This window comes from Cebus imitator, unplaced genomic scaffold (assembly GCF_001604975.1).
Source record: "Cebus imitator isolate Cc_AM_T3 unplaced genomic scaffold, Cebus_imitator-1.0 Scaffold39, whole genome shotgun sequence".
NCBI classification, from domain to species: domain Eukaryota; kingdom Metazoa; phylum Chordata; class Mammalia; order Primates; family Cebidae; genus Cebus; species Cebus imitator.
This window is the reverse complement of record NW_016107354.1, coordinates 3,325,390-3,348,464: the sequence shown is the minus strand read 5'-3', so window position 1 is coordinate 3,348,464 and position 23,075 is coordinate 3,325,390. Positions and strand designations below refer to the sequence as shown.

Sequence of the window (23,075 nt, the reverse complement as noted above, 5' to 3'; positions counted from 1 at the left end):
TTTAAAAAAAAAAAAAAGAAAAGGAGAATTTGTCAGAGCAGCATCAAATACAGAAAAATGTACCCACTGTGAGAAAAAAACCCAATGACTTAGTGTGGCTTGGAGTGTGCAAATATATATGGATTTATCTGCAGGAAGAAGAATCCCATTCATTGGCACCACCATCTTGACTATCCTCTTATTAAAAAGTGGAACGGGGAGGCTGTGGAGCAGCAGAGTCACTCCCCAGAGAGTCAATGCCCTGCAGAGAACATGCATCCCGGGGCCTAGGTTTGCTTGGTGAAAAAAACACCACAGAGTGTCAACGGTCTCTCCCTGGACCAGCTTATCCCCTCCTGCTTTTCTTATAAAGGAATCACTACACCAAGTTATCCTGACAGAAATCAAAGACACTCAAAGATCTTCAGGTCCTGCCATCTGTCCCCTCTTCTCCATCCCCACAGCTCTAGCACAACACTCAGCATCAATTTCCTGGACAATTTTAACAGCCGCTAAAGTAATTCTGCTGCCTCCCTCCTACAGACCAGCCCCCACACTGCTACCAGCTGGCTTTCTAAAATAAAAGTGCTGACCACGTCACTCACCTCCTGAAAGATGTCTACTAGATTTGCATTGCCTGTGAAATAAACTCCAAAGTCTTCACTTGCATGCAGGCATGCATTAACTCAATCATATGTCCATCTACCCACCTCATGTTTCAGGATCACCTACTGTGTGCCAGGCTCTGTTTGAAGCCCTAGAGTGCTGAATGCAATAGATAAGACCAGGTTCCATCTTCACGGATTTATATTCTTGTGGGGTAAGACAAACAGTAAACAAGAAGACAAGCAAACATTTCATATAAAGTCAGGGAGTGATGAGTGCTAATGAGGGAAACCAAAGCAAGGTAGGACAGAATGGTTGAAGCAGTGGGGGAGAAGGGGCAGAACGACGCTTTTTCAGACAGGTGGGAGAACACTTGAACAGAGGCCAGCATGGAGTGAAAGTGAGCCAGGCGACATCTGGGGAAGAGCAATCCAGTCTGAGGACAGCAAATGCAAAACTCATGAGGCAAGAAGGGGAACCATAAGAAAGATGCAGCAGCTGAAATGGAGTGAACAGAGAGTGCCAAGTGATGAGACCAGATAAGATGAGCAGGAGGGGCTGGCAGGCCCGGACGAGATGTTTAGATTCCATTCCAAAGATTCCAGAAAGCCATTGGAGAGTTTTGAGCAGGGAAATGACACATATTTGTTTTTTAAAAGATCTCTTTGCCTATTTAGAAAACTGACGGAGACCTGCTGAGAGACAGAGGAGGTTTAAACAAGGGTAGAGAGCAGTGGTCTGGTCTGTTTGGTTGATAAAGAAACAAACTAATATAATAATAATAATTTAGACCAGCCTGGGCAACATGGCTAGACCGTGTCTCGAAAAAAAAAATCAGGCAGGCAAGTGGCACGTGCCTGTAGTTCCAGCTATTTGGGAGGCTGAAGTAGGAGGATCCTTTGAAGCCTAAGGCTTCAAAGCCGCAGTGAGCTAGGATCGTGCCACTGCACTTCAGCCTGGGTGACAGAGCAAGACTCAGTTTTATTATATTAATTGTACTATATAATAATAATAATGATAATACTAAAGAGCAGTGGTAGCTTCCAGGACACACTCTGAAGTACAAGCTATCAGGAATTGCAATGTTTGAGATGACAGATATGTTAATTATCCCGATCTGGTCACTGTAGATTATATGTACGGAAACATCACTATGCACCCCTAAATATGTACAATTATTATGTGTTGATTAAAAAAAAGTAAATTGGCCAGGTGCAGTGGCTCACGCCTGTAATCCCAGCACTTTGGGAGGCTGAGGCAGGCAGATCACTTTAGGTCAGGAGTTCGAGACCGGCCTGGCCAACATGGTGAAACCCCGTCTCTACTAAAAATACAAAGATTAGCCAGGAGTGGCGGCAGACGACTGTAATCCCAGCTACTCAGGAGGCTGAGGCACAAGAATCGCTTGAACCCGAGAGGTAGAGGTTGCAGTGGGCTGAGATCATGGCACTGCACTCCAGCCTGGGCAACAGAGCAGACTCAGTTTCAAATAAATAAATAAACAAACAAGTTTAAAAACAAGTAAAACAAAAGATATATTGCAAACAGATGCTGTGAACAACACAGGAAGAAGCAGAACCAAAGATGATGCCCGCATTTTAGGCCTGGGTAGCCAGGTAAAAATGATGGGACCTCATAACATGGGGAAGACTGAGGAGAAGCAAGGTTAATTTTGTTTCTTTTTTGTTTTTTTGAGACGGAGTTTCGCTCTTGTTACCCAGGCTGGAGTGCAATGGCGCGATCTCGGCTCACCGCAACCTCCGCCTCCTGGGTTCAGGCAATTCTCCTGCCTCAGCCTCCTGAGTAGCTGGGACTACAGGCACGCGCCACCATGCCCAGCTAATTTTTTGTAGTTTTAGTAGAGACGGGGTTTCACCATGTTGACCAGGATGGTCTTGATCTCTTGACCTCGTGATCCACCCGCCTCAGCCTCCCAAAGTGCTGGGATTACAGGCTTGAGCCACCGCACCCGGCCTATTTGTTTCTGTAAGAACAAATGAAGACTTCTGTTTAGTTATGTTGGGTCTGGGAAGACCACTACACCTCAATGCACAGCTGCTGAATGGGCAGAGGGTATGGGAGTTGGGGGCTCAGGAAGACAATCTGGGCTGGTAACCAAGATTTTGAGCTTGCCAGCATATGGGTGACTGCCAAGATGTGGCTACTCAGGTCCTCCACCTCTTGTCTCCGGCTCCAGACATGCACCCAGTATGTCACCTCCTACCAGGGATCTAGCCTCTGCCCTATGCTCCTCCTGGGCCCTCCTACTTGTGTACAGCTGGTAGACTCCTTCCTACTCATCTTACTCACAATGGCCGGGTGCAGTGGCTCATGCCTGCTATCTCAGCATTTTAGGAGGTCAAAGTGGGAGGATCGCTTGAGGCCAGAGGTTCAAGACCAGCCTAAGCAACATGGCTAGACCCTGTCTCTACAACAAAGTTTTTAAAAAAATAAGGCAGGAAGGTGGCACAGGCCTGTAGTTCCAGCTACTTGGGAGGATGAAGCAGGAGGATGCCTTGAAGCCCAAGATTTCAAAGCCGCAGTGAGCTAGGATTGTGCCACTGCATTATAGCCTAGGTGACAGAACAAGACTCTCTAAAAGAAGAAGAAGAAAAAAAGCTTGCTCACAAGTTACCTCTTCTCTATGAGGTCCTCCAAGAGAAAACCAGTGTCATCTCCTCTTCTCCCACAGCACCTACTGCATACCTTGGAGATGGGACAAACCCATGTGTCACTTTATGTATTTACACCTTTTCTCCCTGTGAGCTTCTTGAAGTCAATGACTCTATTTCTCTCTGAATCCCTTCACCTAACATAAGGCCTGGGCATGATGGATATTTGCTAAATAAATGGAGTTTTCCTCTTTGCAAAGAGATGCAAAAGAAATTATATAAATGCAAACTGACTCACACTGCAGCTGCTGTCTGCAAGGGGGACAAAAAGGTGAAAAAATAAGGTGCTGTCATTGAGGCACTAATAAAGCTCAATGGGGTAAAAAAGTATCTTCCTTTCAGGAGTTTCTTAACAAAAAAGAGCTTCAAGAAATCTAAGAATTGAGTATCTCAGTGTGTTGCAAGGTGTAATGAATACCGCACCTAACAAAGGTATTTTGGTTTCAACTGCAGAAACACCCAGTTAGTTCAAAACCAGTGCACTCAGGAGTTGGAGACAGAGGGAAGGAAGCTGACATTCCTTCTCATTCAGCCTGGACAGTGATTCTGGGAAGCAGGTCCTCTTAGCCCTCCTTCATAGACAAGGACAAGCATCAGGGAGTCAGGTGAGGTCACAGAGCTGGGAAGTACAGGAGCCAGTATACTCACTCAGGCCTATCCAACATCAATGCCAAGTTCCTTCCAGCCTCACGCGGTGATAGAGGTTCATGCAATAGACAGGATCCTTAGAACCACCCGAACCCCAGACTGCACCAAGGACATAATCTAGTAGTTCTGGAGAGGGGATGTTATTTACTCATAATTACTGAGGAGTTACCAGCAGAACCGAAGCTGGAATCTAAGTTTCTGATTAACAGGCCAGGCTCTCAGAGCACTGTGTATTCTCTCACATAGTCTTTAAAGGGCAGAGATAAAGCAAAAAATAAAATGTTAACAGTCTAATCTATCTGCTTACAAGTACCTTAGAAATAAAAGTTGAGAGGAAAGGGAAATTGTGTTTTTTGTCAATTATGACTGATGCGTGACCCTGGGCCCCCACTAACAAGCAGGAAAGTAACTAAGCAGCTGTCACTGCCCCAAGTGGGTTACAAAACCAGCAGCACAAATCAAACTGACTGGCACGTGGCAGGCAGCATTCTCATATGTTCAGACAAATATCTGCTGTCCACCTACTATAAGCAGGATCCCAAGCAAGGCAGCAAAGATGGAGAAAAAGACCCTGGAGATGAACTGTGGCTCTCCCACTCAATATATATATATATATATATATATATATATATACACACACACACATATAATATTCAGTACATTAACCTCTCTAAGCCTCAGTTTCCTCATCTGTAAGAAAAAATGGGAAGCCCATTTCACAAAGCTGCTCTGACGTTCTGGGGACTAAGTGAGATGGCACATGTGCTTAGTATATAGGAGTCACGCAGTAAACATCAAATGGTTGGTAGTTTGCTCACTGCTGGGCAACCCAAAAGAACTTATACCTATCGTAGAAAAAGCAATGCAAAAAACCCAGCTACACCAAAGTTCTTGTAAACTCTCAGTAAAAATAAATAATCTTTAAGAAATTTTCAGTGGCTGAGTATTTCAAGGCAGGGCTCAGGGAGAGGCAGGCTGAAAGGAAACGGAAAGGGAAAAGAGAGGAGCTGAATTTGAATATAATAGTGTATGGGCAAGGTCAAAAGAAGTTAACATGTACACAAAAAATGTAACTTTATCTCTAGTGGATACAGCTGTATATTAATTATTTATGGTCTATCTTCTCTGTCAAACTCCTGTTGAACCTTCAGTACCCCACCTGCTTTTCCACCCCACCCCACCCCACCAAGAAGGTTAATTAATCATTCCTTTATTAATCATTCCTATTAATAAACACACTATTTGCTTGTTAGGCTCCCATATCAAATACTGAGCTCCTGAGAATACACACTGTGTATGATTCATCTCTGGGTTTACATGGTAGCCTTCCTCTCACTCCAGGATCCTCAACAAGTAGCCACCAGCTTGGAGCATCCCCAAGGAACTTTCCCTCTACAGCAGGAAAATGAGAGAGGACTCATATCTATAGACTGTCTATTTTATGCTGAACATTTGAGAGGCATCTGTCAAATATTAATTTGTATATCCTTTAAAACGTCCCTGGGAAAGAGTTACTGCCCCTACTTTGCAGAAGGAGACACTGACGCTCAAAGAGGTCAGGTCATCAGCCAAAGAGTCACACTGCTAGTAAATGTGATGATGCCAGGATTTGAACCCAGGTCTGTTTGGCTCCATGTACCTCTTTCCACTAGGCCAAAATGCTCAGCATGGGTCTGATGACACTGAGAGAGTCCTGGAAGGATAAATGGCCTGAGCATCAAGTCTACTTGGCCTCATAAGTGAGGTTAGCGATAAGAAGCCAATAAAGGGCAGACCATTTGCAAACATCAGATACCAGCTAAGAGCCAGAGAGGAGAGCTAGAGAAGGGAGAATTCAAAATTTCACATGGAGTTAGCAGGTGGTAAGCTGACTGTCTCCCGGACCTGTCCTTTGTTAGCACTCCTGCAAGAAATCTATGAATAAAAATGATGACCAGAAGTCTAGGACCATCGCTTCCCTTTCCTTTCCTCATCTAGTTCAGTAAAGGAAAAAGCCATCGGGCATTGTAGGCAAAAACTTTGCCTGCCATCTCTCCTTCCCCAGGTCTCTGGGTCCTGGCACTCTCTGGCTGGGCTTCTTCAAATGCTGACTGGGCCTTAGTATTAATGACTCAACCCTCGGTGGGAAAGACAAGCCAGCCTGGCAGAGCTGTGGAAAAGGAAGCTGTGATTTGGCTGTAATTCTTCCAAAGGCTACCTGGCACAACTGATATCCTTATTAATTATTTAATAATTGAGTACCATATTTAGGGAACTATTTTGTCACTTGGCAGGATGATAACCATCATCAAAGTCAAGACATGAAAATCATATAATTAAATCTACAGACATATATTTTGAATGCTTTTCTAAGATAAACACGTAATTTTTTTTTTTTTAAAGACGGGGTTTCACCATGTTGGTCAGGCTGGTCTTCAACTCCCGACCTCAGGTGATCCGCCCGCCTTGGCCTCCAAAGTGCTTGGCTTATAGGCGTGAGCCACCACACCTGGCCCTACATGTAATTTTTTATGTTCATTATTTGTGAGCTTATTAAATAAAGCTCATTATTTGTGAGCTTTTAAGTTTACTCTTCTTATACATGTTTAAGTAAAAACTAGATTAGCAAAGTCATAATGGGACGCTCCTAGGAAGAGCATGAATTGGTACAGCCGTTTTGGAGGGTAATTTGGCAATATGGATTCAAATTTTAAATGGCAAACCATTTAAGCCAAGAGTCCTACTTCTGTGTTTCTATACCAAAGAAAATCGCATGTAAAAGTTCACAGGCATGGACAAAAATTTCCACAGCAGCAATGGCTGCAATGTCAAAAGATCAGAAACAACGTGAGTGTCTACCAGCACAAAACAAAATTTACTTAACATACTTCCATATCATGGAATACAACCTTTAAAAGTAACAAGTATATTTATCTGTACATATACACTTGGAAAAAGAACCATAATAATTGACAGCTGTAAAAAGAAAGTTGCAGCACACCATGTACAGAAAGAGTCTATCTTTATGAAACAAAAGTGAAAGTGTCTATGTCATGATTGAGGGCAAAGAAACAAGAAACGCAAAAGTCCAGGAGTATAAGAAGCAAACTCTCAAAAGTGCTTATGTTTGGGGAATGGTTAGAAAAGGGTCGGGGAGGTCACAGAGATTTTGTCGGTTATGTTAAAGTACTTCATTGTTGTTTGAATTTATCATGTGTTTATTACTTTTGTGATATCAAAAACAAAAAAGTTTTTAAAAGCTCATAAAATAATAGTTTTTTAAAATTTTGGTATTGGCAAGGGCCCCCCAGTAGAGTGACCACCATTGGAAGCTGAGTCTCCTCTCTGCCCTCCACATGTGGCCACAGTGCTGGGAGTGTGCTAGCTAGAAGGAGGCACAGACTCACCAGAGGAAAGACTGCAGAAGGCAATGGCCTCAAGTTCTGAGAAGCACAAACTCTTTGCCTATTTCAACAAAGATTCAGCCAAAGGTCAAGTATTTAATTATTTTATTCTAATTTTAAAAAGGGCGGGCGAGGTGGCTCACGCCTATAATCCCAGCACTTTGGGAGGCCGAGGCAGGTGGATCACCAGGTCAGACTGGAGTTTGTAACCAGCCTGACCAACATGATGAAACCCAGTCTCTACTAAAAACACAAAAAATTAGCCAGGTGTGGTGGCGGGCATCTGTAATCCCAGCTACTTGGGAGGCTGAGGCAGAAGAATTGCTTGAACCTGAGAGGCAGAGGTTGCAGTGAGCCAAGATCACAGCACTGTACTCCTGCCTGGGTGACAGAGTGAAACTTTGTCTCAAAAAAAAAAAAAAAAAACTAAGTGTCTTTTATTTTTCAAATTTGCAACACCATAAATTATTGAATAACAGTTCACTTGTTTGCAACCTCCCTTCAATAGTAGCTATCAAAATTTATATCCTGCCTTATTTAACACTTTATGTTGATATATAAGCCTTGCTGAACACTTTTTAAAATTTATTAATGAGGAAATCCCACAGGGAGGACAGAAGGTAATTCTACTAAACCCAAAAGAGCCTAAAATACTATTATAGCTACTTGGGGTATCATAAGAATGACAACTTAGCAAGTAAAATATCCTTCCTACTTATGGTCACAGTTGCTCGTGGAAATAATTCTAAATTGATGTACATTATCTAAGGGGTATTGGTTATGTTAAGCAGAGACTGCAAACTCAATTACCTACAGGGGCTGAGTAGGCCATGGAAAGGTACAGAGAGGCTGGTCCAGCCGGGGCAGGCTGGAGAAACAAGCTCCCGGGGGGAGGGACACCACTCTTCTGCACTGCCACATGGAAGATAGGCGCAGGGTCACTAGACCTTCGATTTTTCATGAAGAGCTGGAAATCTGGATTTTGATACAAAAATCTACCCATTTTTAAATGTTAGCCACTAATTTAAACATCTTAAAACACTATGAGTGCTGAACAAAATACATCTGCAAGCCAGATGCAGCCAAGGGGTAGAGAGTTCAACCTCTGCCTAAAAGCATCTACTTTTTTTTTTTTAATGGCTAATTTTGCTTAATTTTTTTTTTTTCAGAAAGATTGGAAGAGGCAGAGCAATGGTATAGAATGGAGAGAATGGAGATGAAAAACATGAGAGTCAAGTAGTTGCTATTAAGAAACTATTTCTAACATACTTGTGAAGACAATGGTAGCTGTTTACGTCAAATTTACATTTATTGAGCTACACAAGGCACAAAGCTTTGAGAGGGAGAATTTCTCAGGTCTAGAGTAAATAATAACTCAATGCATTGCCCACAATTTCCTGTCAATGAACCTCTAAAAACTTCCTAATATGTATTGTAAATAAAAATGTTAAACAATAGTGACCATTGAAATAATGGCTCTTCTTTGCCAGATGCTGTCCAGGCATGTGACACCCAGGGTCACCAATGATGGGTCGTACATCCACTGGACAAGATTCCAATGTGACAAGACTCTTTCCAAAATGAAAAACGAAAAGACAAAGGACATAGGCTCAACATCATAAAATTGAGCTCCATCATTTTTTTCAAAGACAAAATGATAATAGATACACTTGTGCTAATAATAATATCTGGACATAATGTGCAATTCACAAAGGACTTTTCTTATATACCATCTCCCTTACTTATCACAGCCTGCATTTTAGACTTTATATCTGGTCCAAAGTCTTCTTATAGTTATTATTAGCAATACTTTGACAAGCAACAATAATGATAATAGGATAAATACTTGGTGCTTTCCACATGCCAGTCACAGTGCAAAGCACATTTTCATTCCACTCTCACAAGAACCTTATAAAGGTTATTCTAATGATTACAATCCCATTTTACAGATGAAAAAAACGGAGGCTTAGGGAGCTTGGTGGGTTTGTCTTAAGTCACACCACTAGACAGACATGGGGCTGCCTTTCTGAAGTAGGTGGGCGTCCAGAGCCCGAGATCAGTATGCTGAATGCCCTTTGAAGGAGGTGTTTGGAGGCCAGCCGTGCTTTAAGCCCATCTCAGTTTGCTGCTGGCAAATCTACCTAGGGTGTAGGGCTAACGTCCCCCTTCTTGTCCTCCCACATCTACTTTCTCCATTTGGTCAGAAGCCATTTAAAAATTTTTATTTTTCCCAGTCAAAAACAGTGTGAGTCAGCTGAAGCTCAGCCAGCCTGGTCCTGGAGAGCCCTGGAGGCCTGGTGAGATGCCCTAGGGATCTGGGCATCCCCTGCTGCCCAGGCCCCTGCCCAGCTGGCTGGAGTCTAGGTAGGGTTTTTACATCACTGCAATCTGAATGAGGTCTGGGAAGACTGTCCGGATAGTCATAACAACCCTGTGAAGCCGCCGAGATACCAAAGTGAGGGGTAGGAGAAAAGGGAGGTGCCTTCAGATTAGGAAAAGAGAAAATATGTATTTAGCCAAGAGCTACGATATACCTACTATTCAAGGCTCCATGTTAGACTACTGAGAGAGGGAGATATAGCAGGGGGATAAATACGCAAATAAAAACATTGTGCATAAAAAAAGGCACACATCCACACACACATGCACACACACAAACTGCACCATGGAGTAGCTGCTCTTAAGGTAATGACCTCTGGCTCTCCCTCGGCCTTCTCTAAGGCCCTGAGCCCTGACTGTACAAAGTACTGCCCCACCACAGAAACCAAAGGCCAGGGCATACGGATCATTATAACCCACCATGGCAGTCATCCTCAGAGTGTGTGCAGGTCAAGAGGACCAGGGGAAAGGCAGCTGGCTCCACCCTGAGAGGCAAAGGGGGCCCCTTTCCTTAAAGAAGGACAAAGAAGGACAACAAGGGGATTGTAAGGTAGAAGGGCAAAAGGAGTGGGCAGAAGAAGCAGACCTTGACAAGGCACAGATGATTCCTCAGCACAACTGGCTCTTATACAGAAACACAGAGGCGAGGGTGAGGGCCAGACTCCGTGCATACACCCTGTAAGCTCCAGAAAGGGGGAAGCCTGGGCTGGCTCTTTTCTGGTCCTACCCACACTCCTGTGATGCAAGGGTAAAGGCACTGTGGGCGAGTGGGCAGTCCCACAGGCTCTCGGTCAACTCCAGGGGAGCGCCTGCCTAGAGTCCTAGGTACTCCTGCTATCCTGGGGATGCCCAGCAAGGGAACAAACATTCATCAAATAACCACACAAACAGAGATCATGACCTCCATGGCAAGTGCTGAAAAGGGACAGGATGCAAAGACCCGGAGCAGAGGGAATGGTGGCGTACAGAAGAAAGGGTCAGAGCGTAAACTCACAGTCCAGCATCTGGGACAAACTCCTACTCTGTCTCCCACTCAATGGAGTTGAGGCCTCAGTTTCCTTACACAGTGTCTTTGGGATATGATGACACCTCAACCAACATCTACCCAGCCCCTAATACAAGGTAGCTACCCATGAAGCATGCTGACAGTGCTTGACACAAGATAAGCAGTCCATAAATGCTAGATGCTGACATAGGAAAGGTGAGGACAAGACCTAGCCTTCTTATCAGGGAGGTCAGGGAGGCTTCTGAGGAGGAGGCAGGTCAATCAGCTGAGTTCCAAAGGGTAAACAGGCACGAACTAGGCAAACCAGGAGGAAAATGCATTCCAGGCTGAGGGAACAGTGTATGGAAAGTCCCTACAAGGGGAGGCAGCATCACAAGCATTTCCAGCCAAGGAAAGCAGTTCCAAGAGCCTGCTGGAGTGCCCTGGTCTGCAGGACGCCTCGGTGCTGAGAATGGCTCTCTTCTGAAAAGCTTTCCTAGATGACTATGAGCCCCCTAATAAAAGCTGCACTCTTGGCACAACTTCTTAGGTCTCTGGTGGAGTTAGGAAGTGAAAAAGACACAACAAGCATCAAGCTTAAGGCCCTGAATGAAAACATGAGAGTTTATGAGCTGTTGACTAGGTGCATTGTGCTGGCTCCCATGCAGAGTACAGACACCGACTTGGGACCCCTGGGGTCAGAGCTTCTTCCTATTTGTTGGATTCCTCAGTATTCACTGGGGACTTTATGAGGTTTAAAATGAAGACAAAGAGGTCCTCAGGCATCCCTACGAAGGGCCACTAAGTATCCTCACCCTTCAAGAAAAGCATTCTCTGCTGCACTAAGCGGGGGGAAAGCTGTCAGACAGTGGTTGGCAAGAATAGATAGTTTAGCTAATTTAGAATATTTGGGATTCATCCAGGACCAAGCTTGGTGGACCACATTCCTGAGAATTCCTTGATGATTTTTCATTTTGAATTGCTATTATTTGTCCATCAACAACAAAAGCTAAAAAAACCAAAGTCAGCAGCAAAGAACATAGAGAAGAGACATTGCTGAGGTCTCAGTATGCTGGGAGACACAACAGGCAGTCACAAACTCAAACCCAACACAACCTGTCCTGCACTCAAAGCTGACAAGAAGAGTGCCCCAATAAACCCAATGGCCGATGAACCTCCTATTTCAAGTACATTTTATCACACCATAAATCTGTTGCTTGGCTGCACAAACAGACCAGTCCTCACTCTTTCAACAAATACTTCTTGAGCCAGGTAAACTATGCTGGTACTTGGAACAGAGAGAGAGAAAGAGAGAGAGAGAGAGAGAGAGTGTGTGTGTGTGTGTATGGTCTCCACCCTTAAGGAGCTCAGGTTGCTGAGCATAACAGATAAGTAAATCAACAGTTACAATGATAAGTGCTTTGCAAGAGAGAAAGACATGCAGGGTGTTCTGGGAACCAGGAGGAAGGTCATTTCCAGGTCATGGAGAGGTGCTGGGTAGGGAAGAATGGTATCCTGAAGAGTGGGGGCAAACTGGAGCTGATTTCCCTAGAGGGTAAGGGTGAGCAGTGACCATGCCATTCCCAGGAGAGGGCCCAGCACTGGCAAAGACACTGGAGGTGACGGCTATTGGTAGCTTGGCTGAGGTTAGAAACATAAGTTAAGGAAAAAAGAAAACCTAGAAGGGGACGGGGGTGGGGGGGGAGGCCAGATGATAAGAAAACTGCAGCCCCACTGAAGGGGGTTAGCTTTTATTTTCTAAGCATTAAGGAGCTCTTGGAGAGTTTTAAGCAGAAAAAAAGCTCTGATCAGAAATATGTTAGAAATATCATATTGAGGCCGGGCGCGGTGGCTCACGCCTGTAATCCCAGCACTTTGGGAGGCTGAGGCAGGTGGATCACGAGGTCAAGAGACTGAGACCATCCTGGTCAACATGGTGAAACCCCGCCTCTACTAAAAATACAAAAAATCAGCTGGGCATGGTGGCGCGTGCCTGTAATCCCAGCTACTCAGGAGGTTGAGGCAGGGGAATTGCCTGAACCCAGGAGGCGGAGGTTGCGGTGAGCCGAGATTGCACCATTGCACTCCAGCCTGGGTAACAAGAGCGAAACTCCGTCTCAAAAAAAAAAAAAAAGAAATATCATATTGATAGGAGTGTGAGCAGTGGAGTGAGGGAGGAAAAAGGTGAACACAGGATGACCGATTAAGAGGTTGTCATAGAACGAAATGATGAGTCCTAAACACAGGAGTGGAAAGGACAAGAACTGAGTTGACAAATTAGAAGACGAGCTCTTCAGGATATGGTAACCAAGGGAATATAAGGGAAAAGACAAGGCCAGGACAACTCCTGAAGCAGAAGCAACTGAGGCATGTAGACCAAGCAGGTAGCACAGGGAGAAAGATGCATGTGGCACTCAGAGGGGATAGACAAGCTGAGGTGCCCTCGGGGCAGACTACTAGGAGTGTGGACTAGGAGGAGGATATGGAGACCCAGGTGTCTTCCAAACAGAGGTGAGTGCTGGATAAGCTCACCTAGGGAGGCCATCAAGGACGACGTTAAAGGGACCAAGCCAGACCAGAAGCTAAGGACAAAGAATAGATTACCAGCAGAGCAGGCTGTGGAGGCTGAGATCTGAGCAGCTGGAGAGGAACCCGGAGCCGACCCAGGAGAGGCATGCTCAGCAGAGCTGAAGAAGGTGAGGCCTGTCCTCGCTGCAGAGAGCAGTCAGCTGGGCATTAGCAATGGCAGCCAAGCAAAATAATTAAAACAACGTGCTGACAGCACAGCCGACAATCTGTAGTCACCTCAAAAGGATTTTTATGGATTTTACCCCCTAAGAGCTCACTGTCTCATTTCACTTCTTGGACAGGCCTTTCCCCCTCCACCCTGGTCTCACTGTCTTTTATTTCAGAGCAAGATCACACCTGATGTCACATTCTACATCTCACACATGTAGATGTCTGCCTCACATGTAGATGTCTGCCACAACAGCAGAGGCCTCGTCCTGTTTCACTTCTATAACCATGGTGCCAAGAGCAGTGCCTGAGAGGTTAAGCACCTTGTACCAAGACCCTTGGTTCATTCAAAGAAATTAATAACTAGTGAGTAAAAAAACATATTACATGCCAGATTCTGTGCTACAATGCTGGGGATACAGTGAAAAACAAGACAAAATAGGAGCCTGCCTTTGGAGCTTGAAGTTGGAGGTAATTGGAGAGAAATGCCGAGAGTTTAAACAAAAATGACATTATAATTGTCATAAAGCTAGGATTGGAATCTGACTCTCATGCCTTCTAGAGCTATTTTCTTTCCAAGCCCAAGGCTGCTGCCTTCAACTAAATTTTATCTGGGGAAACAGTTAAAGTAAGTGTTTGAGGTTTGGCCTTAGTCTCTTCCAGACTTCCCACACTTCTTCCGCCCTTTCAATAGACTCCTAAGAAGTGGAAACACCCACTACAGGCTCTGAATATTTAACCTGAGGGACTCAATCTATCTCTAGTCCTTCTACATTAGTAGGACAAAAAATTCCAGACATAGGTGAGAGAAAATAGGAAGCAGCATAAGCCAGGGATTGTACAGACCCGGGTTCAAATCCCTTGAAACCTTGCATAGGTTACTCAACCTCTTTATGACTTATTTCTAGCTGAAATGTGAATACTATTAGTAATTCCCCCATCACAGGTCATTGCAAAGATGAAATGGAATGATACACAATAGCACTTAGCACTGGACTTAATACATAATGAGTATTCAATAAATCATAGCTCTAAACTAGTTACACCTGTTGCTTTTATTACTAGATCTCTAGCTGCTATATTCACAAAAACCAAGTCAAAAACTACTTAGAATTCAAACCAAAGAAAGTACACTCAAAATACTCAGAGCACAAACTGATACATAATTAAATCACGACTGGAGGAATTATCCTCAAGTCCCCATACCTGGATAAACTCTGCAGTAAGAAGATTTATTTCAATTTTTGGTCCACCCTATTTTCTCCTCCAATTTATACAAATGTAACTTCCCCAACAGATCACATCTTGTTTCATGGCAGGGGTCCAAACATAGGCTGGATTCCATGGTGCAAGTTGTGGCAGAGTTAAGAACACCACACCTCAAAGGGAGCATAAGAACACAATCACAAGCCCAAGGTACACACAAACTCCCAAACACAGCTTGGCTCCAAAGAAGGAAATGAGAACTGGTCACAGCATGCTTTCCCTGCTAAAGCAAAGGTTATTCCGACAAGTATCTAAGTCTTATGTGTCTCCCTTCCTTTACTACCTAAACCTTCTATGAGTGGTCTATTTTTGTAACATCTCAATTCTTTATCCTTCATTTATGTCCAACTCCATGCAACCTGGCTTCCTTTCCCTTCCCCTCTTGTGACATTACATTCCTCAAGGCCACCTGCAAAGACCTTGTCACAAATTCACCAGCCTCACTTCAGATCCCTTCTCCCTGGTCTCTGCTGCCCCATTCTCTTCCCTTCCTGGGACTCTCCTCCATGGCCTCTGAGTCCCTTCTACCTTCTTCTTTCCATCCCAAAGTTATGCATGCTCCCCACAGATCAGCCCACTGCTCATCTTGGGGAGACTATATTTAATACTATGGCTTCTATTCTACATCTCTAGACTTAAACTTCTCAGGCCAGGCCTCAGCCCTGCATGTCCAATTCTCTGCTGGACATTTCCTATGGATGAACCGCTATTATCAAGAATTCAACATATCTACAACCAGATACATCAGCTACTCCTTTCAAGCCCCCACATCTACATTTCTGTCAATAATACCATTGTTGAACAAGCAAGTTTAAAATTTCATCCTCTTTGACTCCTGTCTCTAAAGTCTAAGAAGACTGAAAAGACTATTGGTTTTCCCTTTGCAGTATCTCTTCCATTGGTCCTTTGCTTCCATTTTCACTACTGTTCACCACAAGACCTCATGCCTGGATGGCTGCTGCTGCCTTCCAATGGGCACCTATGCCTCCTGTCCAGCTATACCATGAATGTTCTGAAAATGTAAACATCATTTCCACCACTTCACTTCTTTGTCCAAAATAACTTCAATGGCTTCCCACTGCCTTCAGGATAAAGTCTATGTGCCTTAGCTGGGGGCATTTAGGGTTTAGAAAAGAAGTTGGCAAACTACATCCCGCAGGCCAAATCCGGCCCACCACCTGTTTCTGTAAATAAAGTTTTACTGGAACACCGCCACACCCATTCATTTGCATATTATCTATGGCTGCTTGCATGCTACCACAGCAGAGTGGAGTAGCTGTGACAGAGACCACATGGCCTACGAAGCCAAAAATATTTAGCATCTGGTCCTCTACAGAAAAAGTTTGCTGATGGACTAGAATCATCAGATGCCGGCGGATACCACCACAGTTCCTGCCTATGACTCCTTTTGGTGATGAAGGTTTTGCTCCTGTGGAACTGCTGCTAAGCCGACTTTTTTACATCTCACCTCTATGGTCTCAAGCCCCCAAAATCTTCTTTCACTCTTCCTTGGACTTTTTTCAATCTAGCTTGCCCTTCAAAACACAGCCAAAGCTCCACCTCTCCATGAGGCCAGCTGCATCCATCCCCTGAACCCCTTGGTTCCCCTCTTGTGGCCTCCCTCTCTGCATCTACCACAGAAAGCTACACTGAGATTTCCCTTTTCCTATGCACCCCTTCAGCCTGTGCTACAGGCTTCTCCAGGTCCAGGGCTGGTAACCTCCACAGAGAACCTGCCAATGATAACTACCTTGCCTTTCATTTCACATATCAATCCTCAATAGCATAATTTGGTAAGAAGGTATCAAACAAACTTACCAATGAAGGCTCAGGATTCCACATTGGAAAAGTTAAGCTTGGGTCCAAACTTAAGCACTCTAGCCAGCACCACCTAAAAGCCAATGAAATAAAAGTTTAGCTTTAAATTAATAGCACCTAGTTAGTTTTGATTTACCATCATCCTGGGATGCCCATTTCTGCTTCTTTGCCTAGAAATTCTCGCTTGTCCTTCAAATCCATTGGACAGTTTTTCCCTGTAAGCCTCCACAGTGTCCCAGGCAGGCCAGGTACCCCCTCCTCTCAGCACCCATGGAACTCTGGTAGCATGCCTATGATAACACATGGCACATCGTGGCATAACTTCTTGTTTAGGAAGGAGAGCGGGGATTCTCTAGACTGTAGGCTTTTCAAGAGAAGAGACCTGTAAATTTACCCCATTCCATACCCGCAACTGCCTAGAGGACTATAGGTACTTAGATGGTCTTCAATAAATACTTGTAAAATAGATGGAAAAATAACCTACTCAATTCATTAACACATGCTGGGATATCTAAAATTCTGCTGGGCTGGAATTTTCACCATAAAAATGCCCCAACCCCACTGCTTTTAATAGGCAACAGTTTAACAGGAAGGACTCATGAAATTAATCTAAATATACGCGTTTGGAATGACACTCCCCTGGGCAGAAACCATCAGAGGCTCCCAGAATTTAAGAAGGCAGGCTCAACTTTGCAGCACAGGATGCTGGGCCTGTACCAATTGGCCCGGCCTGACTCTGCAGTCTCAGCTTGTATGGTTTCCCCTGACAGACCCTACCATCCAGACAAACAGGACTGATAGTCCTCAAACAACCCCCTGTCTCAGCCAGATGTCTTCCTCCACTTTCCTCCACATTACCTCCATCTACTGAGATGGCATTCATTTCAAACATCACATCCCAGACCAAGCTCATGACAGGGCCCCAAAAAGTGCTTTGTTGTTTTTTTTCTCTCCATGTTTAATTGTGAGAAAATAAATACATGTCATATGAAATTTACAGTCTTAACCATTTTTAAGTGTACAGTCCAATGGTATTAAGTACATTCATGTTGTTTTTCAACCACCACCACCATCCATCTCCAGAACTCTTTTAATCTGCAGAAATGAAACTCCATACCCACTAGGTAACAACCCTCTCTTCCCACCTCCTCACAACTCCTGGCACCCAATAAGATTTTGCCAAATGAATGAGTACATACATGAATGAAGATATGAATGAATCTGACTCAATCCTCCCCACAAAAGCCACAAGTACTGTTTCCTTCTGCTGGATTCCTATGGTATTATCTTCACATCTTTCTCAGATTGATTTCAATCCATCTTAAATGATCCTTTTTTGCACAATTATATTCTCCTTCTGGGAAGAAACTATGACTTATTTGCAAAGTTAGGCTTAGGTCCAACAGCGTGCACTTAGACTGTCTTGCATATTGCTAGATCCATTGGTCAGGTCTCTGTCCTCACCTTGCAGTTCTGACACCAGTTCTCTACAGCTCTTCTGGTTTTCCGCCCACCTCACTGGCTGCTCCTTCTCTTTGCTTATTTTCCCTTATTTCTATCTCTCACCTTTTATGTCAGAGTGTTCAGTCTTTGTTTTCATCTCTTCTCTGTCACTCCCTTGGTAATTTCAACTAGTCTCCTGGATTCACACATATCACCTCTATGCTGATGATACCCAGATTTCTCTCCAAGCCTGGACCCTTCCTCTGAACTCCTGACCAGTATATCCAACTGCTTGTGTCAAGTTAAGAAGTAGATGGGAGCTTTGTGTAAGACACAGTGGATATCTCAAACTTAAACATGACCAACACAGACCCCTGACTTTCCCTGACCTGCTCCTTCCAGAGTCATATCTGCCTCAGTTTAAGACAACGTTCTTCCAGCTGCCCAGACCAAAAATCTGGAGTCATTTTCATCTCCTTTCTCTCTCCCTCCATATCTAATCCTCACTAAAACTGGTTCTTACCTTCAAAATGTATTCAGAATGCGACCATTTCTCACCACCTCCACCGTCGCCATCCTAGATTGCTGTGACAGCCTCCTAATTGGTGCCCTGCTTCCCTGCTGCTACTCTTGTAGTCACTCTACCTCCACCCATAGTCTATTCTGAACAGAGGAAGAAATCTGGTGCAACATGAATCAGATTGTGTCATTTCTTTCCTTAAATCCCTTAAAAGCCTTCCCTGCAAGGACGATGCCAAAAGGACGAATGTGCTTAAAGCAGACTCGCAGGCCTCGGGACAGGCTGGGGGCAGGGAAGCCTCCAAGCCAGTGTCCCCCTCTCTCCCACCTATTTCTCCACTGGCAGTCCTGACTGTATCACCTATTATCCGATTTCTCAAAAAGGAAGCTCTTTAAAGGGAGGGAAAAGCAATCAATCAGCTTCCTTTTCCAGCTGGATACCACAAGAAGCCAACAACACTCACACTTCTGAAGAAGCAATACGGTATGCCAACACTTAATAACGTTTCCAAAGATAAGGCCAGCCTTCCAGAGACTCAGTCTTTATGCCCTTGGTGGCAGTAGGGAATCCTCTGTAAGACCCCCTTCTCCCTGCCTCCAGCTGGCCACCAAGTCTTGCTTGCCCAGCGTGTCTTAAGACTCTATCCCTGTCCTCCGCCTCACTGCTGCTGTGGCTGGATATGAAGTACAAGTAAAATGAGTCAGGACTCTAAGCTAGCTCAGGCCTCATCAGTGCTCCTTGGAGCTACAGTAGTGGCCTCCTAATCAGTCTCACCACCTCTTGTCACTCACTTGGAACCACAACCCCATAGTGTCCAGAATGATTTTAGTAAAACCGAACTTTGATCAAGTCCCCTGCTTAAACCTCTATGAAGAGCTCTTGCACTGCCATACTATATATTCCTCAAAATCTATTATAGTAAACTGTGGTAAACAGTCTTTTTTATCTTCCCCAGATGCATTTTTCTGCCTTCTCCTTTAAAAGACTCTGGTTGCCCCACAGAGGTGCAGACGATCCGGCCCAAATTAGAACTCTCCACTCCCTTGCAACAGTGACAGGTCCAAAGGCAGGCACATTACCAAGCTGGGCCACTCACAGCCTTTCCCTCAAACTGATATCTGATGTAGTGAAAGGCTCTCTCCCTTTGCTGGGATTGTAAACTGGGGCTGCTGGCACCTGTGCCCCCTCAGGGAGGGCAGCCTCTCTGCAGTAGAGAAGACTGATGCCAACACACAAAGAACAGAAGGCAAGGAGCCAACTGGACCACTGGCAGTATCAACTCGCATTCCAGAACCTCTTCCTTTTGCGCACTCCTACAGCATCCTTCCCAGTCATGGAACCAGTAACTACCCACTTATGCCTCGGCTAGCTGGACTCCCAGCAGGCCCATCATGCCGTTTTCTGTATCTGTGCCTTTTCCCACGTTGTTTCCTCTGCCCAGAATGCACACTCCCTGGATTTTTACCCAGCAGCCAGACTTCCTCTGTGGAGCCTTCCCTGAAGGGAAGCACAGTTAGTCCTGTCTTCCAGATCTGCTCTAAAATGCCTAGAATACACCCCTCTGCCATGCTTAGACCCCTCCCTCTGTCTCTGCAATCTCAGAGCTAGCTAGCTGCTCAAGCTAGAAACCTTAGACCAACCTGCTCTCCTTGCACTTCCTCATTGTCCTCATGGACCTTCCTGTCCTTCCTTTCTGCTGCAGTTCTACTGTCACGGCCAGGACCTCAAGACCTCCTGCTTGGACACAGACAGTAGCCACCTGGGCTCTCTCCATTCCCTCTCTTTCCATCCCCCTCCCGCTGCTGTCAGGGCTGATCCTCCGCGGTCCTCCTGCACCTACAGTTCAGAGCCCTTGCATCTAAACTAGCCCCGATCTATATGCTCCAATTTCCCCCAACCATTTCCACTCCCAACAGGATGGAGCAGGTGCACTTTCCCCAATTCAACCTGCTAAGAACAATGAAAACCCCTCGGCATTCTATGCTAGATGACTATAAGAAGACTCCAAAGGGCAGGCTGAAGAAGGTAGACCAGCTAGGGACCTCAGGACCCAAGAAACAACGCAGTGGTGAGCTTCCTGCATTTCCTTTTCTGCATATAGCTCAGACTTGGAACTAAGGAGACCAGCAACCCAAAAACTGGTCTCCTTAGAGACCCAAAAACGCCAAGGAGCACAAAGAGAAAATGCCCCAACAAATCTCCCTCTATCAAGACTGAAAACTTGGAGATAATAACCACTCTATTTCAGCCAAACACCACACACAAAGAAAACCCACAGTCCTACTCACAGCCATACCAGCAAAGTGCAAGTGGTATCTACAACAAATCCACAGATGACCTTACACTTAATGGTGAAAGGCTGATGCTTGTCCCCAAGGCTAGGAACAAGGCAAGGATGTGCACTCTCACCGCTCTTGTTCACCATAGGATTAGAAGTCCCAGCCACCACGATCAGGCAACAAAAGGAAATTAAAAAGACATACAGATTGGAAAAGATGAAATGAAACAATCCCTATTCGCAGGTGATATGATTGTATATACAGAAAATCCCGAGGAATAAACAAACAAAAATTCTATGACTAATTAGTAAGTTTAGCAAACGTGCAGGATACAAGATAAAAATACAAAAATCAATTGGATTTCTATATACTAACAATAAACACACGGATATCAAAATTAAAAATACAACCGCATTTGCAATCACTGTAATTGAAAATCATTGTAAAATGGATGGAAAAATAACCTACTCAATTCATCAACACATGCTGAGATATCTAAAATTCTGCTGGGCTGGCATTTTCACCATAAAAATGAATGCCTCAACCCCATTGCTTTTAATAGGCAACGGTTTAAAGAAAAAAAAGAAATAACTATAATTTCTCTCAACTAACCATTGTATGGCTTAGCCACTTGAGGTCCTGTGCCATGAAAACAGGGATGATATATTGTTTTGCTCTTCAATTAAATAAAATAACTAGCGGGGACCCAGCATCTAGTAGGTGTGCACTATTTGTTTTCACAGCTCATACCCTGCCATCTCCCTGATGAACTTTCTTCTCCATGTGCTCCTAGTGAGATCATGGTCTATTAAAAAGTCCCATCTCTAGTTTCAGCCTTGGCAGGTCATGATTGCCAAGGAAGTACGTGGGAAACAGTTTCCGCTCCCACTCTCAAACACACGTGGGTTGTTACCCTTCAGCAGGGCGTCACCAGTGTCTGCAGATGGCAAGCACTGAAAGTGGCCCCCCGTAGGCACCTCTCACCCACCTAGAGTGCACACTCAGTCTCTCCCATGTCACTCTAAACAGGTCCCAAGGTTTGGCCCAAAGGCCCCAGATGAAGTAAGACAATTCCCAGTGCTGCCTCACCTCTGCTGTGTGCTAGGAGGGACTGCGGGTGCCCTCCCCATGTCTGACAGCTTAGTCATGAGTGAGAATTGCCCATCTGTGCCGAAGAAAGTACCGCAGAGTAAAAGAGGTTATGCAGGACAAGTCAGGACCCAGAGAATGCTCAGATATCTTTTACCAAAAAATTTCTCCTCTTGCTTTTGAGGGTAGGAAGTGAGACTAATACTCAATATGCAAAGCCAAAACCTCAGAATAATCTTGGCTCCTTTCTTCCTCTCATGCTCCACTATCCATCTTACAGCAAAACTTGCTGGCCCACCTTCAGAGCAGATCTCAAATCTAACAGCTTCTCCCCACCTCCACCACCGTGGCTCAGGGCCAGCCCTTCCTGTCACACACCTGGATAACACCCCCAAATGCCAACTTCTCACCTGCATCCCCCTTGCTCCCTCAGTCCACTCTCAACACAGCAACAGCAGCCAGAGTGAGCCCTGTGAGACCGGTCTCAGATCCTGCCGTTTCTCCTTCAACACTATGTTCTAGCTCCGCTTGCCATTCCAAGGCAACCAAACCCTTACAGTGACCTCAATGACCTGGCCCCCACGATTCCGTGCCCTCACCTGCTCCCACTCTCCTCCTCTCCTCCCCACTCCATTCCAGCCACACTAGCAGCCTTTGTCTTGCTGTTCCTTTTGCATATAATGCTCTTCCTCCAGCCAAACACATAGTTCACTTCTTCACCTCATTCACTGTGACCCACACCATGCCATGAGTTCACCAGAACCCACTACCTTTTTTAGGGGGCACATGGCTAGACTTCCTTTCCCAGCCTCCCTTGCAGTCAGGAGTAAAGATGTGACTGAATTCTGGCCAGTGGGTGGGAGGGAGGTATGCTTCCTCCAGACTGGTCCATAAAGCTTTGCTCAGCAACTACCCTCCCCTCTTCTCCCTCACACTCCAGAAGTTGAATAGAAAGGAAGCTAAGGCCCTTGAAGAAGGCAGAGACACAAGATAAAAGGAGTCTAGGTCCCTTGATGACTGCAAGGAGGCCTGCCTGCTAACCAGGAGGAGCCACTTTCGAATTTTTCTGCACAGAAGTGCAGTTTTGTCGTGTTGCTACACTGAGATTTGTGGGTTTGTTTGTTAACCTAACAATGTGTTGTCCTTTCAATGAGGCCTTCTTTGACCACTCTATTTAAAATCCTCCCACTTCCCATCTGACCTACTTGCCTTATTTTTCTCCATAGTCCTCATTACCACATAGCATAATATATATTTCATTTATTATATTAT

The 23,075-nt window shown here is 44.9% G+C and overlaps 1 protein-coding gene across 10 annotated transcripts in view; it reads right to left on the bottom strand.

Moving 5' to 3' along the window:
* Positions 1 to 23,075, bottom strand: part of ARNTL (aryl hydrocarbon receptor nuclear translocator like) — a 109,928-nt gene that overhangs the window by 62,796 nt on the left and 24,057 nt on the right. For 9 of the 10 annotated variants that reach the window (XM_017525774.2, XM_017525775.2, XM_037737496.1 and 6 more), the window contains exon 2: positions 16,473 to 16,545. The gene's annotated coding sequence lies outside the window, so the exon portion shown is untranslated. Of the gene's footprint in view, positions 1 to 14,594; positions 14,729 to 16,472; positions 16,546 to 23,075 lie in introns of those variants that run through there. The other variant, XM_017525768.2, reaches the window with a different exon arrangement.